The sequence below is a fragment of the Cavia porcellus genome, unplaced genomic scaffold (assembly GCF_034190915.1).
Source record: "Cavia porcellus strain 051 isolate PalLab524CR breed Dunkin Hartley unplaced genomic scaffold, mCavPor4.1 scaffold_5, whole genome shotgun sequence".
Classification (NCBI taxonomy): Eukaryota; Metazoa; Chordata; class Mammalia; order Rodentia; family Caviidae; genus Cavia; species Cavia porcellus.
This window is the reverse complement of record NW_026947488.1, coordinates 20,267,544-20,283,002: the sequence shown is the minus strand read 5'-3', so window position 1 is coordinate 20,283,002 and position 15,459 is coordinate 20,267,544. Positions and strand designations below refer to the sequence as shown.

At 43.6% G+C, this 15,459-nt stretch overlaps 1 protein-coding gene and 1 non-coding gene across 8 annotated transcripts in view; one reads left to right on the top strand and one right to left on the bottom strand.

The window, feature by feature from the left end:
- Positions 1-15,459, bottom strand: part of Zhx3 (zinc fingers and homeoboxes 3) — a 174,334-nt gene that overhangs the window by 157,826 nt on the left and 1,049 nt on the right. For 3 of the 7 annotated variants that reach the window (XM_063248346.1, XM_063248345.1, XM_013150330.3), the window contains exon 1: positions 787-1,030. The exons of 1 other annotated variant lie outside the window; for it this stretch is intronic. The gene's annotated coding sequence lies outside the window, so the exon portion shown is untranslated. Of the gene's footprint in view, positions 1-302; positions 755-786; positions 1,031-15,459 lie in introns of those variants that run through there. 3 more of the 7 variants (XM_063248347.1, XM_063248342.1, XM_063248341.1) reach the window with 2 other exon arrangements.
- Positions 10,943-11,061, top strand: LOC111756194 (5S ribosomal RNA). The gene has a single exon (XR_002790670.1). It is a non-coding gene; the product is annotated as a 5S ribosomal RNA (ribosomal RNA).

Genomic DNA, 15,459 nt, shown 5'->3' with positions numbered 1-15,459 from the left:
TCCCCAATCCCCAGCACAGAACAGTTTCATGCAGGGCGCAAGCCTAACGCAATCACTGCACAGAAACGCAAACCATTAAATTCCAAATGACTCAAACTTTCACTTGCCATCTAAACCCGCATCTCACCCACTTCTCCATCATTCCCAACTGCTTCTTTGACTTAAAAACCCCAAACTGGGAAAGCTTAACAAGTCTCTCAAACTCTTCTCATGCGCCTTTCGGAGCACCGGGACACCCAGGTTTCACGTTCACTGCTTTCCTATGAGCAAACAAGGCCCCAGAAGTCAGGATTCTACTGTACCCCTCTGGTTCGAGTCCGGCTCAGCTGCCTGCGCGGAGCAGCTGACGAGCTTTACACCAGCGGCATGGGCTGCCCCATCCCGGCAGCAGGAGGCAGCGGCCCGGCGGCTCAGCGCGCCTCCGAGGGCGCCCCCTCCGCCTCCACCACGCCCTTTCGCCCTTTCGCCACTGGGCGGCCCGCGGGGCACAATGACCCCCGGGGACCAAGGCGCGCGCCTGGAGCCGGGGGTGCTGACAGATGGGCGCGGGGCAGGGCTTCGGGGGGAAGGGGCGGAGCCTCCCAGCATGGGGGTGCTGGCGGCTGACAGAAAGACGAGGACAGCGCGCCGAGGGGGCTGACGGAGCCCACAGGCCGGGCCAGAGGCCCGGCCTGGCGGGAAGGAACTCGAGCAGACACGGGGGCTGACAGGCAGGGAGACACACAGACACCGAGGACTGACAGCTGCGGAGGCACTCGGGGTCGGCCGGCCGCGGAGGGCGCTCACCTGGCAGCGGCAGCGGACGCTGCGCCCGGGGCCGAGCTGCTCTCCCCGCGCCGCGGGGCTGCCTCCCGGCGGACGGGCAACTGAACGGCCCACGCAGACCCCGCAGAGGCGGCGGCGGCGGCAGCGCCGGAGCCGCGGACTGCTGAGCGGCGGGGACGCAGCTGCACCAACCGACTCCCGCCGCTCGGCTCTGCTCGGTGGCACTCGGAGGCATTCGGCCCCGCTCGGTCTCGCTCGGGTCCACTGGGGGCGTGGTCGGCGGGGGTCCCCCGCCCAGGTCGCTTTAGGCGCCGTGGGGCGGGGCTTCCGAGCGGGCGCAAGCCCCCGACGTCGCGGGGAAGCGGACCTTGGCCCCGGCGCATGCGTAGGGCTCTCCGCCGCTTGGAGGCGGGAGGAGGCAGAGGCTCAGAGGCTGATTCCGTAGCTTCAGACATTCCCGGCTTTTGTACTCCATATCTTGGTCTTCCTAGCAGACCACCTAAGGAAGACCACAACAGACTATGCCTTCAAACCGGGACAGACTACACAGGGACCCTGGGACCCTGTTGGTCCCGTTCCCCTCTCCCCAATGCAGGCTTTTCCAACACCGGGGATTGATCTTTGTTTTATTCCACCTAAGGCTTCACTTCTATTTTTAATATCCTCTTGTTCCTTAAAAGTAATAATAGCCTTAACAAACTTTCAATCACCACTTCCTTAACAGTATTAAGTCTTTACGTACTTGAGCTTTCAGGCATCAGCTTTCTTGGCTACAATTATACTCTCTTTTCTTCATCCGTACTCTATAACCAGCACGCATGGGACGAGGGTGGGCCTCTTGCTGAACTGTCACACGTTCCAAGCACGCTATTTGTTATGGAACCCAAGTTTGTGGCATGTACAATCAGAAAGTGGTCTCCACCTTTAGAATCCTGTAATTTCAGCTCTGTAGTCTGACATACCTGGGTCCAAATCCCAGATACACATTAATGGGGAAGATTAATAATTAGCTGAGAGACTTTGGGTTTACCTATCATCTATAAAAGGGCAATAAAATATTAGCAACTATGCAATAGGATAAGTGAAAGGATTAAATGACAGCATACATGAAGCTTTCTGCCTGGGTGTTCAATAACTAAAACTAACTAGAGAGTGTATTACATAACCTTCAGACCCTGCAAAGAGTAAACCTATACATAAATATGAGCAGTGTATTCAATTTAACATGCCCAGAGTCAAACACACCCAACTTCCCTCCGAATTTGCTTCTTGTACAGTCTTCTCCCATCTGAGCTAATGTCAACTCCATCCTTCTAGTGACAGAGGCCAACCCACTCTGGTCATCTTTGACTCCTCTCTTCCTATCATAGCCATTCGCAAAGCTTTTCAGCTCTGCCTTTATAATTCTTCTTTCCGTGAAATACTATAATAGTTTTCTCCCTGTTCTCCCTCGTTCGACTTGCTCAGCACGGCAGGCAGATGGATCCTGTTAAAACCTCTCTCTTCCTCTAAAACATCCAACAGTATGCCATTTCATCATAAAATAATTCTTTATTCCAGGGCCTTCACCTCCTTTGTGATCTGTCCTCGCTCCACGTACCTTTCCCTCCCTCTATCTGCACCTTCTTCCTCTCCCTTATTCCTCAGCCAGCCACACAGGATTCTGTCCTATTCCCAGAACATGTAGGCTCACTCCTACCTGAGAACCTCTGCACTTAGTTTTTCTTCCCCTGGATATGAGAAAGATATGTGCCCTCACTCCAAATTTCTACTTCTAGTCACCTTCCCAGAAAGACTTTCATACTCTACTAACACATCAGATCTCACCACTTATCATTCTATCACTCCTCATTCTGCTTTACTTTTCCTCCTAACCCTTGTGCCCTAAGTATTATCTCTAATGTCCCTGAGAGCAGGAATTTTTTTTTTGCTCATCTATAAAATCAAGGACATAGACATGCTCAGGTACTTAATATTTCTTGTGAATGAATGAGAATATATAGGATATGTTGTTCCAATCTATTTATTTACTCGGTAAATTTTTCCAAGCACTTACTCTGATCCAGACACCTTCAGACATGCAAAGATGAACAAGGAACTCTCTTAATCCCTGAGGAACTCAGTATTTCAGAAAAGGAAATATACTTCTGTTGGAGGTATAACTCAATGGTAGAGTATATGCAAGAGGCCCTGGTTTGATTCCTAGCATTGGATGGGGGGGGCGGGTCAGAAATACTGTGGAAGGAAATATGTAACACTAGATGGATATGCCAGCTGATTCAAGGGGGCATAATTAAGCGTGTACAGGACAGTGTTAGAAGGCTTTCCAGAGATGACCTGAGGCGTTGATGAGAAAGGGAGTCCAGGGGAAAAAAAGCAACATACATTTAATACCAGATAGAGGATACATCACAAATACTGTCCACCAGGGAGGGCAAGTTGTTTTTTACTCTAAAAGATTAAACAGATTCCAGAAAATTCCTATAATGTCACTTACACTCACATTTTGAGAAGCTTTCTTTAATAGGAAAGAAACCACCAGAAATACAGTTCATATGATATAATTATCCCAACCTGCATTCTATGGAAATGGACAATATTTAAGAACTTTTTTGTGTCAGGGTTCAAAGGCAAAGAACACATACCAGTTTGTTAGCTGCAAGCACCAGTAATACATCTAGCCAATTTATCTAAAACAGGGAATGTTAGAACTTTGTAAGAGGGAGAGAGTGCTAGTCTCTCCGAGGCCAGACGTAAAACCTAGCAGAGCTTCTGGGCAGGTCAAAGGGAAGGGAATATAATAGAACTTTTGCTGGAAATCTGTTTTCTCTGCTTTCAGAACAAAATGAGAAGTATGTACTAACCACTCCTAAGTATAATCTACAATTCCAACTACATAGAGAAAGACTAAAAGCCCTAACTATTCCAATTCCAAAGTCCCGATGAAAAGGCTTTAAACCAACCCAACTTGAACCAGGTATCCTCTTTCCCTAGAACAGTCATGACCTCCTTGTAGGTCATTAAGCTCATCTGGAGCCCATCTCTCTGGATCAAAGAATGGGCAGTCACCAGGGGAAGAGGGAGAGGAATTGTATGATTGAGGTGACAGCTCAATAGAAGTCCCCACAGAGCCATGGTTTCCATTTGGTGGCAAACTCCCTGATAATGACATAATTGTTGAGTTCCTGAATTCTATATAAAGGAGGCCTATTTGGGGATAACAATCAAAATAGGAAAATGCCCTTATCCTAACTTCTGCCCTCCAAGAAAAGGTGACTGCCTTATGCTTTCTGAAGACACATGATAGGTTCCTATTTCCTTACAGCTTGGAAGTGGGAGTGGCCATGTGACATGCTTTGGCCAATAAAAGGTGAGTGGAAATATCTAACTCCCAGGTCCACAGTAGGATCTCAATGAAGCATTCATATACCTGAGTTGTGATCTGAAAATATGGTGAATGCTACTGGCTAGTGGTAGCCAACAGAAAGGGATCTTCAGTATGAGAAATGATGCCTCGAACCTTTTACCATGTGAAACAAGTAAGATTCGACTTAATTGGTGCAATCAGTCAGTTGTTAGCTACAACTGAGAGAAGGTATATTTTAAAGTGTGCTGGAAATCATGGTACCAGGAGTTGAACTCAGGACCTTGCACTTGCCAGGCAGGTGCGCACTAGTGGTTTTATCCACCATTTTGACAATGCTCTGTGTGACAATTCACTTCTGGTATGGCAATTTCTGTCAAATAAAAATATTATGGTATATCCTCATCCATTTTATTCACTGAATCTGCCACAATATGACTTCTGGATCTTCCTGAAAGTCAAAATAACCATGACAGATAAACATTTTGAATCCATTCAAATAAGTGTGATCTAAGGAAGGGTAGTATTATGGGAAGGATTAATGGTAATGTGCCTTTTATTGTAATAATTTTTAAAATGTAAACACCAAAGTTTCAAATCATAGTTTTAAATCACATCTCTCATGTTGCTATCAGCATTGTTCACATCAGCCAAAAGAAGAAAACAATCTAAATGTTCATTATTGACAGAAGAATGGAAAAACAAAATACAGTGTATGGGTATGATGGACCACAAGACTTGGGATGAAATTCTGACACATGCTATAACATAGATGAACTCTGAGGAAGTTATGCTAAGTTAAATAAACAAACCATTGGGAAAAAACAAAATGCCATATGCTTTTACTTAAATAAAATATCTAGGACCATCAATTTCATATAGACAGAAAATAAAGTGAAAGTTTCCAGGACTGAGGAAGGAGAAGTTATTGTTCAATAAGTATACAGTTTCAGTTTTGTAAGATAAAAAAAGAACTCTGGAGATATGCCGCACAACTATATGAGTATACTTAACAATAGTAAAGTGTTTAATGGTTAGTACGGTAAATACTATGTTGTGCATATTTAACTGAAATATTTTTAAATCCAGTAGAGAAGATAAAGTGTAAGAATGAAAAATAGTTGACAGATCCAAAAGAAAGAAGAAAAAAAAAAACAAAGAAGAAAAAAAGAACAAGAAAAGTAGGGCAAAGAGAAAACAAGCAGAAAGATTGTGGGTATAAATTGAGAATCATATCTCTAATGATATCATATGAATGAACTAATTATTCTAATAAGAAAACCTGATAGACTGAATTTAAACAAAAAAGACAATTATTTGATGTTTATAAGGGACACTTTAAGGAAACATAAGTTAAAAAAGATAGGTAGAAATATTCTAGGAAGTGCTTCAGTAAGAAATAATACCTATGTATACAAAAAACATGACAAGAAACAAAGCCAGGGCCCATCTCTCATGACCACAAATACAATAAGTCTAAATAAAATGTTAGTAAATATAGCCATAAAAATAACATCATAACCAAGCATGCCATGTTCTAGAAATATAAATAAGTTTAACATTTAAAAAATCAGAACTGCTGAACTTTTAAAAAAAATTGATGGTAACAAATGTTGGCAAATTTGTAAAGCAGCTGAGAAAGATAATATGAAATAGAAAAATTAAAGACATGTCATTCTTGAATATACATATAGATATTGAAAATAAACTTCAACTCCAGCAATGGTATTCCAGGAAAATATTAAGATTACTCAAAAAGTAATTCACCACAGTAATAAATTAAAGAGAAAAATCATAATTATCCTAGGGGTTTTTTTGGTTTTTTTTTTTTTTTTTTGTCTTTTTCTTTTTTATCGGTACCGGGGATCGAACTCACAACTGCCTGCTTGCAAGGCAGGTGCTTATACCGCTGAGCTAAATCCCCAGCCCCAATCATAATTATCCTAGTAGACACAATGTGGCATCTGAACAAATGTCATACCCATTCATTTACAAAAAAGGAATTTCTTGGATTAAAAAGCACTAACCATCCCAAAACCATGATAAATACATAATAGTAAAATACTAAACATTATCCCTTGAAATTGAGAATGAGACATAGATGTCCACCATCACTGCTTTCTATTCTGCTATACTGGAGATCTGAACTTTACAGTAAAATAAGAAAAATAAAACTTCATAAGGAATTTGAAAGTTAGAAAAACATCATCTGTAAATATTATTGTATATGTACGGGGAAAGTAAAGAATTTACATTAAAAGTAATATTATTTTAGCAAAACTATTTGATACAAAACCAATATGTCAAAATCAACTTTATTTCTATAATTCAGGAAACAGTTTTTAAAAGATGCTTTCTTTAAGCTAGGTGAGCTAATTTATTTAAAGTCACATGAATAACAAAGGGAGTATTGGGATTTAAACTCAGCTGTTTGGTTCCAACGCCCATCTGCTTGTTATACTATACTGTCTCCCAATGGCACCTTACTTACTTACCTTTTTTTCTCAATTTTTAAAATTAGTATATCATCGCTATACATAGTAACTGCATTCATCATTTACTATGATGAAAACTGGTATACATACATACCACATCCAACCCCCCAGAAGCCCAGCAGGGTTCTTCCCTTGGCATCTCGATCGTTTTTGCTTTCTCTTCACTTCCTCCCATCCCGTAATCCCAGATTCCTTCCCATCCTTTCAAAATATCAACAGTTTGATTCACTGATCCTTTGTATTATATTTTAATCTCCACATCACTAATTTATGCTCTGATCTTTATACTTTCTTTCCATCTATGAGTTTCATATTTGCATGGCTCTTATCTCTCTCGGTCCTTCACCAGTATATGGCAGCCCTCTTTCTCTCTTTGGACCAGTTTTAGCCTGAAGTCTGATGAATCTGAAAATATGATAGCTATTCCTGCTTGTTTTCAGGCTCCACTTAATAAGCACTGTTTTCCATGCTTTCACTTTCAGCCTGTGGGCTTCCTTTTGGATATGGTGTGTCTCTTGTAGCTAAATTTTGGTCACTTTTTGTTTTTTTAATCCAATCTGTCCACCTGTGTCTTTTCATTGAGAAGCATTATTATTGTTTTTTTGGGGTTTTTTTTTTTTTTTTTTTTTTGTCTTTTTCCTTTTTATCGGTACCGGGGATGGAACTCACAACTGCCTGCTTGCAAGGCAGGTGAAGCATTATTATTGTAAGGTGTTTATTGAATTCTGTCGTTGCCTTATTTTTCCAGTGTGGATGCCTTTGGTTCTTCCTTTTGCTCAGCTACTCTCCCAGGTATGTGTATATTTCCTTAGGACTGTTCAATACTGATGGCCTCTCTTATCTCTAGGATTCTACAAATACTTCCTGCAGTGCTGATTTAGTGGTCACCTATTCCTTCAGGATTTCTTTGCCATGAAGTCTTTACTTTCTGCCAGTTTGGAAGGCTTATTCTGCAGGACATAAAAGTCTGGGTTGGCTGGCGATTTAGCTCAGGGTTCAATCTCTTGCCTGGTAAGCACAAGGTTGTGAGTTCAAGCCCTGTTACCAAAAAAAAAAAAAAAAAAAAAAAAAAAAAAGTCTGGGTTGACAGACAGTTTCAAAGAAAATAATTTATTTTGGGGCTTGAAAAACTTCACTCTAGGCTTTCCAGGCTTTTAAGGTTTGTGCTGAGAAATCTGATGCTATTCTGATGAGCTTGCCTTTCTAGGTTACTCACTACTTTCCTCTAACAACTGTATCCTTCTCTCCTTTTGCTGAATTTCTGGAATTTGGGTTATTGTGCTGCAGAGAGTCTTTTCTGATCATCGCTATTTGGGGTTCTATGTGCCTCTCATACCTGAATTTTTTTCTCTAGATTTGGAACCTTCCCTGCTATCATTTCAGTGAATACATTTTTTATACTTTTGAATTATTGTCTCTTTTTCCCATAATTCTGAGGGTAGTTTTTACTTTCGGGTCACCTAGCAGATGTACCTTTGCATTTCACTGTGGGTGTTAAACATCTATTTGGCATGATGGTACATGCCTGAAATTCCAGCCCTTGGGAGGCTGAGGCAGGAGGATCTTTGTGAGTTACAGCCCACTCTGGCTACAAAGTGAGTTCAAGATCAACCTGAGCTGCTTGGCAAAACCCTATCTCAAACAGACAAAGACATTCTCTCCATGTTAATCTATATAGTTATGCTCTGTACTTCAGGGTGATAGGTATATTATTTTTTATTCTTTATTGTGGTAGTGATTTCACAAGAACATGAACACATCACAACTCACATCATGTATTTTAAATATGTGTGATGGAGTCTATATCTCAATAAAACTGGGGAAATGTTGTTTTAAATCTCTTTTACTGTTTTCCCTACTTAACACTCTAAATTCCATCTATGTGGTCGCAGGTATATCTGACTCATGGCTTTGCACTAGGAACTCTACGTTATGAAACTACAAAGGTTTCTAACTCATCTCTCCAGGCTTCCTTTGCCTCCGCTTATCTCCTACCCATGAATATCACTACGGCCCATAACCTCCTTTTGTCTTCTTAGAGAGCTGAGCTAACTTTCTCAGCTTTATTCCCAGGAGTAAGAGCTGCTCTATTTGTACTTAATTTTACTAATGAAAGCTACATCCTCATTTTATAGAAAACCTAAGCATCTTGATATTCCTTCCAGCTGAGCCTGAGGGTTTTGTCTCTTTGTAATTCTGAGCCCCATACACTGCAAAAAGACAAGTGAGCCTCTATTCCCAGGGTTCCTCCGCGACATCATTTAGCACTGATGCAGCAGTTGTTGACAAATTATTCTTCAGGCTACGATACAAGCTTTGGTCATTTCCTAGCAACTTAACACATGGAAGTTCTTGTCTATTTTTACTGTGTGTTTTTGAAATGCTCTTTTGGGGGAAGAGTTCAGGTTAACAACAGGGCTCTTCCCTGCACATTCTTCGGTAGTCCTCTAAGATTCCACCCACGTGAAGGGACCGGTCGTTGGTGCTTGGACCAGTGTCTAAAGCAGCAAGGAATCCAATGACTCAGTCACTCAGGGACACTTTGTTAAACAAGGCTACGGGAAGGAAGTCATTATGCAGACAGCTGGACTATAAAAAACAAAAATATTCTACACACCAAACTCTACAAAGCAGTGTGGCTGAGCATCCCATGACTCAACAGCCCTGCTTCTGCTACGTGGCTCACAGCTCAGCGTACGTGGCACACAGCCCTGGCTCACTGCTGGCTGTTGCTCTGAGTCTCCTGGAAAGCCGACAGGGTGGGGACCCCAGGAAAATCTGTGACCGTATTTTTTCCCCCATCTGTTGTTTCTCTCATTGTCTCCCTTATCCTGACTCTTTCTTTTAACCCTCTTGCTTTAAACAAACAAACCAAAAAAAAAAAAAAAAAAAAAAAAAAAACCAAAACTGGAATTGAGTATTTCATACATGCCAGCGACTTGGCAAAGACACAAAAAGGTCAAAACACTGGCACACTAAGTAGGTCCTCCTGAGTCAGGCAGCCATGGAGCCACAAGTCTGATTCCCCGAGACAGCGTCCAGAAGCATGCAGAGAGTCCAGGGGTAACAGCAAAGGACAGAAACTTCAAGGTGGAGGCCAGATCACCTAAGATGTGGCTTTCCACGCAGTAACCTTTACTGGAGCCCAATTATGTGTCAGATACTGATGTTGGAGGTCAGTGAAGACAGACCAAACGTCCTGTCTTCACAGGGCTTACATTCTTCTGGAGGGAGACAAACACTAGCATCATCAGAAGTAAATTAGGGGGCTGGGGATTTAGCTCAGCAGCATAAGCGCCTGCCTTGCAAGTGCGTGGTCGTGAGTTCAATCCCCGGTACCGATAAAAAGAAAAAAAAGTCACCTCAGATGAGTTGTGAGGAACGTAGCCGTGGGTATCTGGGAACAGAGCACTCTAGGTGGAGGAAGCACCAGTAGAAAGGGGTGGTGCCTCTGGAGGGCTTTGAGCAGCCTGATTAGGTGAACAGCAGCTGCAGGGCAAAGGAGGGGGCAAGTGAGACAGGAGGCCTGAGAAGTGGGGGTCATGGTGGGAGGATAACTGGGAGCCATTGAGAGTCTTGAGCAGAGCTAACTGGTTTTAACAGCATCCCAGTGTTAGATGACATTGATCTTTGAATACACATGCAAGCGGAGAGTAAAATAAAACTGTCAACCTTGCCAAAGACATTGAATATTATGGAGCCAATGAAAAAGATTTGGGAATGCGGCTAGAATTGTACAAAGTATTGACAAATTGTGATCAGTTAATTTTAGATTGGAAAAAAGATGGTAACCAGGCAGTAGTTTCAAAATAACGTAAGTAAGGCTTGAGAGAATCCACTGGGAAAAACTAAAGGACCCCATCTTTGGAAAAACAGTTGCACATTTGAAAAAATAAAATGTCACTGGGGATTTAGCTCAGTGGCCCAGGCACTTGCCAGGTAAATGTGAGGTCTTGAGTTTGATCTCCAATACCAAGAAAAATAAAACAAAACAAAAGATATAATGTCACGGGCTGGGAGTTTAGCTCAGTGGCCCAAGCACTTGGTTGGCAAGTGTGAGGTTGTGGGTTCAATCCCCAGTGCCAAAATAATAATAATGATAATAATAATGTCACATGAAGAATTGCATACCATTAGCAATCTTAACATACACATGTTCTCAAACCATTTAATTATTCTTATCTGTGGTTTTACCCAATCTCGGTGATTTTGTCCCATTTAGGGCCAGTGAGGGATCTCTTTGTGGTTTCTTTATCCAGAATTGGTGCCTTTATTCAACACTTAGTCTCTCTGTTACCCTATTATATACCATGCATATGTCTATGGCCATACCACCCTGAATGCGCCCGATCTCGTCTGATCTCGGAAGCTAAGCAGTGTCGGGCCTGGTTAGTACTTGGATGGGAGACCGCATGGGAATACCGGGTGTTGTAGGCTTTAAAAAAATATATATATATATATATTTTTTTTCAAGATCCAGCAAAAATTGATCTTCTCTATTACATATTTGTTCATTTATTCTGTGGTGCTGGGATCCATCCCAGGGCCTCAAACATGTTAGGCAAATGTTCTACCATTGAGTACACCCCTGTATTTAATCTTCCCTGTATGATGTTTTTGAGCATCTGTAGTATCTAAGTGTTGTGTTGGGGGTACCGTGTTGGCCCCTTTTTGAGTTTCATATCATGAGAATTGATCCAAACACATGGGAGGTGAGGAACATTTGCTAAGCCCTGAAAGAACTTTTAGGACACAGAAAGTTCTACTTCATACAGTGGTTAATGATCTTTCAGCATTCCTCTCTAGACTAGGAATCACAAATGAATTCCAAAAAGGCTCGGCATTCTCCTGTCTTTCCGGGAAGGGCATTTAGAGGCTGGAACTGCCCAGCCCCCTACCGCACTAGTAAAGCAATCTGGCCAAGCCCGGTCAGGCCTCAGCTGGCAGCAAAGGTTTCTTTGGCAGCAGAAGTCTCCTGTACTACAAGTAGAAGATCGGTAATCACAGCCTGGGCCAATCCCAAAAGGGCTGGGAGAAGAGGTCCTCAGGGGCTGCACAGCTGTGGCAAAAGCAACCCAGATAGCAGCCCAGGCAAGAACCCTCTCCAGCTAGGGGCGGGGGATCACAAGGGGCTTCCTTCCTCCATCCTCACCTCTCCCCTAATTGCAAAGTGCTGGTCTATCTGCCCACAATGCACTTGGTGGTTAATTCTCTATAGATGCCCCGGAGGGTAGAAGCTATCTTGATCTAAGGGAGAGGGAAAGCTTGGCGCCCCCTGGCTCTCCCCTCACCACCACTATTCATCTTCTCCAGGGCTTACTTCTACTGGAACCCAGAAGGCTTTTTCTGGATACCAACGGACCTCATTTGCTCTGAGAGCAGGGCACTCCACAAAACACTCTCACGTAGCTCCAACTCCAATAGTAAACCTCTTCCAAGTGGCTCTGCACAGCCGTGGTACAAACAACTTCCAGCAACTGGAACACCACCCGCCCACTTCCATCTAATTCCACCTTGCTCTGTTCACCTGTCTACTTGGGAAAGCTTTCTATGTCCTTTTGTATGGCTCTTGGCCTTTCTCTAGCTCAGCCTTCACCAGTTTACAACAAAATTGCCTGATTGGTGTCTGTTCTTCCCCTGTGGGCCTCTCCAAACTGTGGGATCCCTGCTGGGTGTGCTGGTGCATGCCTGTAACCCCAGTACTCTAGGAGGCTAATGCAGGAGGATTACAAATTGAGCCTAGAATCAGTGACTTAGACAGATCTAAAAAATAATATTTTTTTGTCTTTTTCCTTTTTTTTTTTTTTATGGGTACCGGGGATCGAACTCACAACTGCCTGCTTGCAAGGCAGGTGCTTATGCTGCTGAGCTAAATCCCCAGCCCCGAAAATAATTTTTTTAAAAAGGTGGGGATGCAGCTCAATGGGAAATGGTTCAATCCTCAGCACCATAAACAGAGAGAGAAAGTAGGGTCCCTGGGACATGCCCAGTGTGACTCCAGGCATGGTATCAATAAGATCAGAATCTGCCTGTAGGCTTCTCCCATCTCTCTTCCTCTGCTATAAGGGGGGTGAGACTCCTGGGGTTGCTTGGCTTCTTAGAGCAATGGATCTCAAACTAGAGCATCAGAATCACCTGAGGAGAGCAAAAAGAGGGATTTATAAAACACTGCCACCCCACCACACCCCCGGGGTCTCTGACTCCACAAATTAGGCCTGGGGCCCGAGAATATTTGCTTTAACAAGTTTGCAGGTATTGTTACTACTGCTCCTCTAAGGGCCACATTTTAGGGATCACTGTCAGGATTGGAAATGTTGCTCAGTGGTTCAGTTATGGAACATTGGGAGACCCTGGGTTCCATCCCCAGCACTGCAATAAATAAATAAATAATCACTGTCTTAGAGCATCAGTCTCTTTTTGAGTAAAATGAGAATATTTGCTGATCCCCCTCTTCTGGGTTTTGGAGAATTTAAAGCCACAATGCAAATGAAGAACTCGGCTTGGTAGCGGGCAGGAGACATTCCAAGTATGGTAAACAAGGTCAGGAGTAAAGTGCAGGGAGGCCAAGCTGGTCAGCTGGGCTGGTAAGAAGAGCTGAGACCCAGCACAGCAGCGAGGGAATCTGAGTTGCACTGTGGAAGCAGCCGGGAGCCATGAAGAGTTTTGGAGCTGCACAGTGACAGGTGGAAGTCGGGCGGGAGGCCATTACGGACGGCGAGTGCCATGTCCTGGAGATTTGCCTGTTTGGACAGACATAGCTTTGCCAGATTTAGCAACTGAAAGGAAAAGATATCCAGTGAAATCTTAATTTCAGATGAATAATGCATCATTTTTGTGGTGTGTCCTAAAGATTGTGTGGGACGTACTTATACTAAAAACCATGTGTTGTGTATCTGAAATTCAAATTTAATTGGTTTTTCTTTTTGTGCAGGCAACATACTGAGTTCTTCATTGGCATTATCTGAATTCTTCAAAAACCTATGGTCCAGACCTAGCCAGTGGTGCAAGAGGCAACAGATCTATCTGTAAACCCTGGCAATTCTATGCACACCAGTTGCTTGCCTCCCGTCCCCCACATATGCATGCGCTGGGAGACAACCCCAGTGTCTGTTATGTTCCTTCCCACATTAATCGAGGCCACCAGCAGTGGTCAAAGAGATGCTTCCAGAAGCCAGTCTTGCTTCTGAGGACAAATGATCACAGCCATGAGCCTGGGTGTGAGGGTCTACTCGCCACATGCCAGGTCAGCCAGCACGAAAGCAGGGGGTGGGACACACAAGCTGCAAAGTTCCATAAAGAAGGAAGTATCACTTCCACTCTGGATTAATGAGAAACCAACAGCTGTCAGTGGCACAGGCCCAGCTAGGGTGTGTACCCAGAAGAGGAAAAACTGGCCTCCTCTTTTAGCTCAAGAAATGGGGCAAACAGCAACCATGACAGTTGCACACTTGAAGGATGCCTCAGAGACGATGAGGTAAATCACAAGCTAGGGGACAGTCTCTGCTTGTTCAGTTCAGCTGGGTGTTAGAACAAGGCGTACTACCAGGGATTGCCTCTGCCCATCTCTGACCCTATGATTTACAGTTCTGGAAACAAGACAGGAGGAAATCCAATTTCTGCAACAATCTTTAGATCAACTTTTCCCCCTAACAAAGAACAATTTGTGCTCCATCATTAAAACTGAGATAAAGCCAGGCATAGTGGCACACATTCCTAATTTCAGTTACTCAAGAGGCTGAAGCGGGAGATTATGTAGCTCAACTCAGGAGTCTGAGGTCAGCTGGAGCAGTAAAATAAGATCCTGCCTCTAAGCAAACTAAAAAGTGTGACAAACATCATTGCAGACCTACTGTGCTGTGCACCATTTTATTTAGCTCCATGGTTTTCAGCCTTGACTACACATTACAACCATCTGGAGAGTTTAAATTCCAGTACCCTGATCATCAGTCCAGACAGCAATGACAGAACTATTGATTTAATTTATGCTGTAATTCCTCACAGCAAAATCCAGCAAGGTAAGTTTTATCAGCATTTTGCAGATGAAATTGAGGCTCAACAGGTAGATGGACTCTGGCAGCTGCAGCTCCCCGCTGCGACCGTCTCCTTCCTTCCCTCTCAGGTTCCTTCGGGAAATTCCTGATGTTTGCAAGTTTTACTGTCGCAGCAGTGGTTATATATAAGACTGTCGGAGACATGCAAACCCCTCAGAGCACCTTGAGACTGCTGTGCTTCCTGGCGATGCTGTTTTGTGGTACTAACTGGACACCGGGTTCAAGACGGGTACTAACCTGAGGCTAACTGAGGTCAATCACTTCCAAACAAGCTCAGGTACTTTGAGTCACAGAAAAATGATGGCGGCCTCTCACTTCTCACAACTACTTTCCCTTCCCCTCCCTTGCCCTGTCCCTCCTTCTCTCCCAGCCCTTATTCCTCTTTTTCTTTCTCCTCCTCTCTCTCCCTGCCTCTCTGTCCAGCATGTCTATTGAACCTGGGGACTCTGCACTGAGCTACCCCCCCAGCCCTTTTCTATTTTGTATTTTGAGACAGGGTCTTGCTAAATCCCTAAGTTTGCACAGGCTAGACTCACACTTGCAGTTCTCCTGCCTCAGCTTCCCAGAACGCTGGCATTGTAAGCATTAACCACAACGCAGGCTCCTACCGTATTTTTTTTATACCTGGCTTTTCCGCACCACCCTTCTCAGTGTCCTCGTTCCGTAAACTCCTTCACCTCTAATCTGTCTCAGTATAGGTCTACAGCAGCTGAACATCTTCAGAGGTTGTCAGGGAGGTCTTCGATCCAGAGAAGACTGAGAACCACAGATCCAAAGGGAAAAG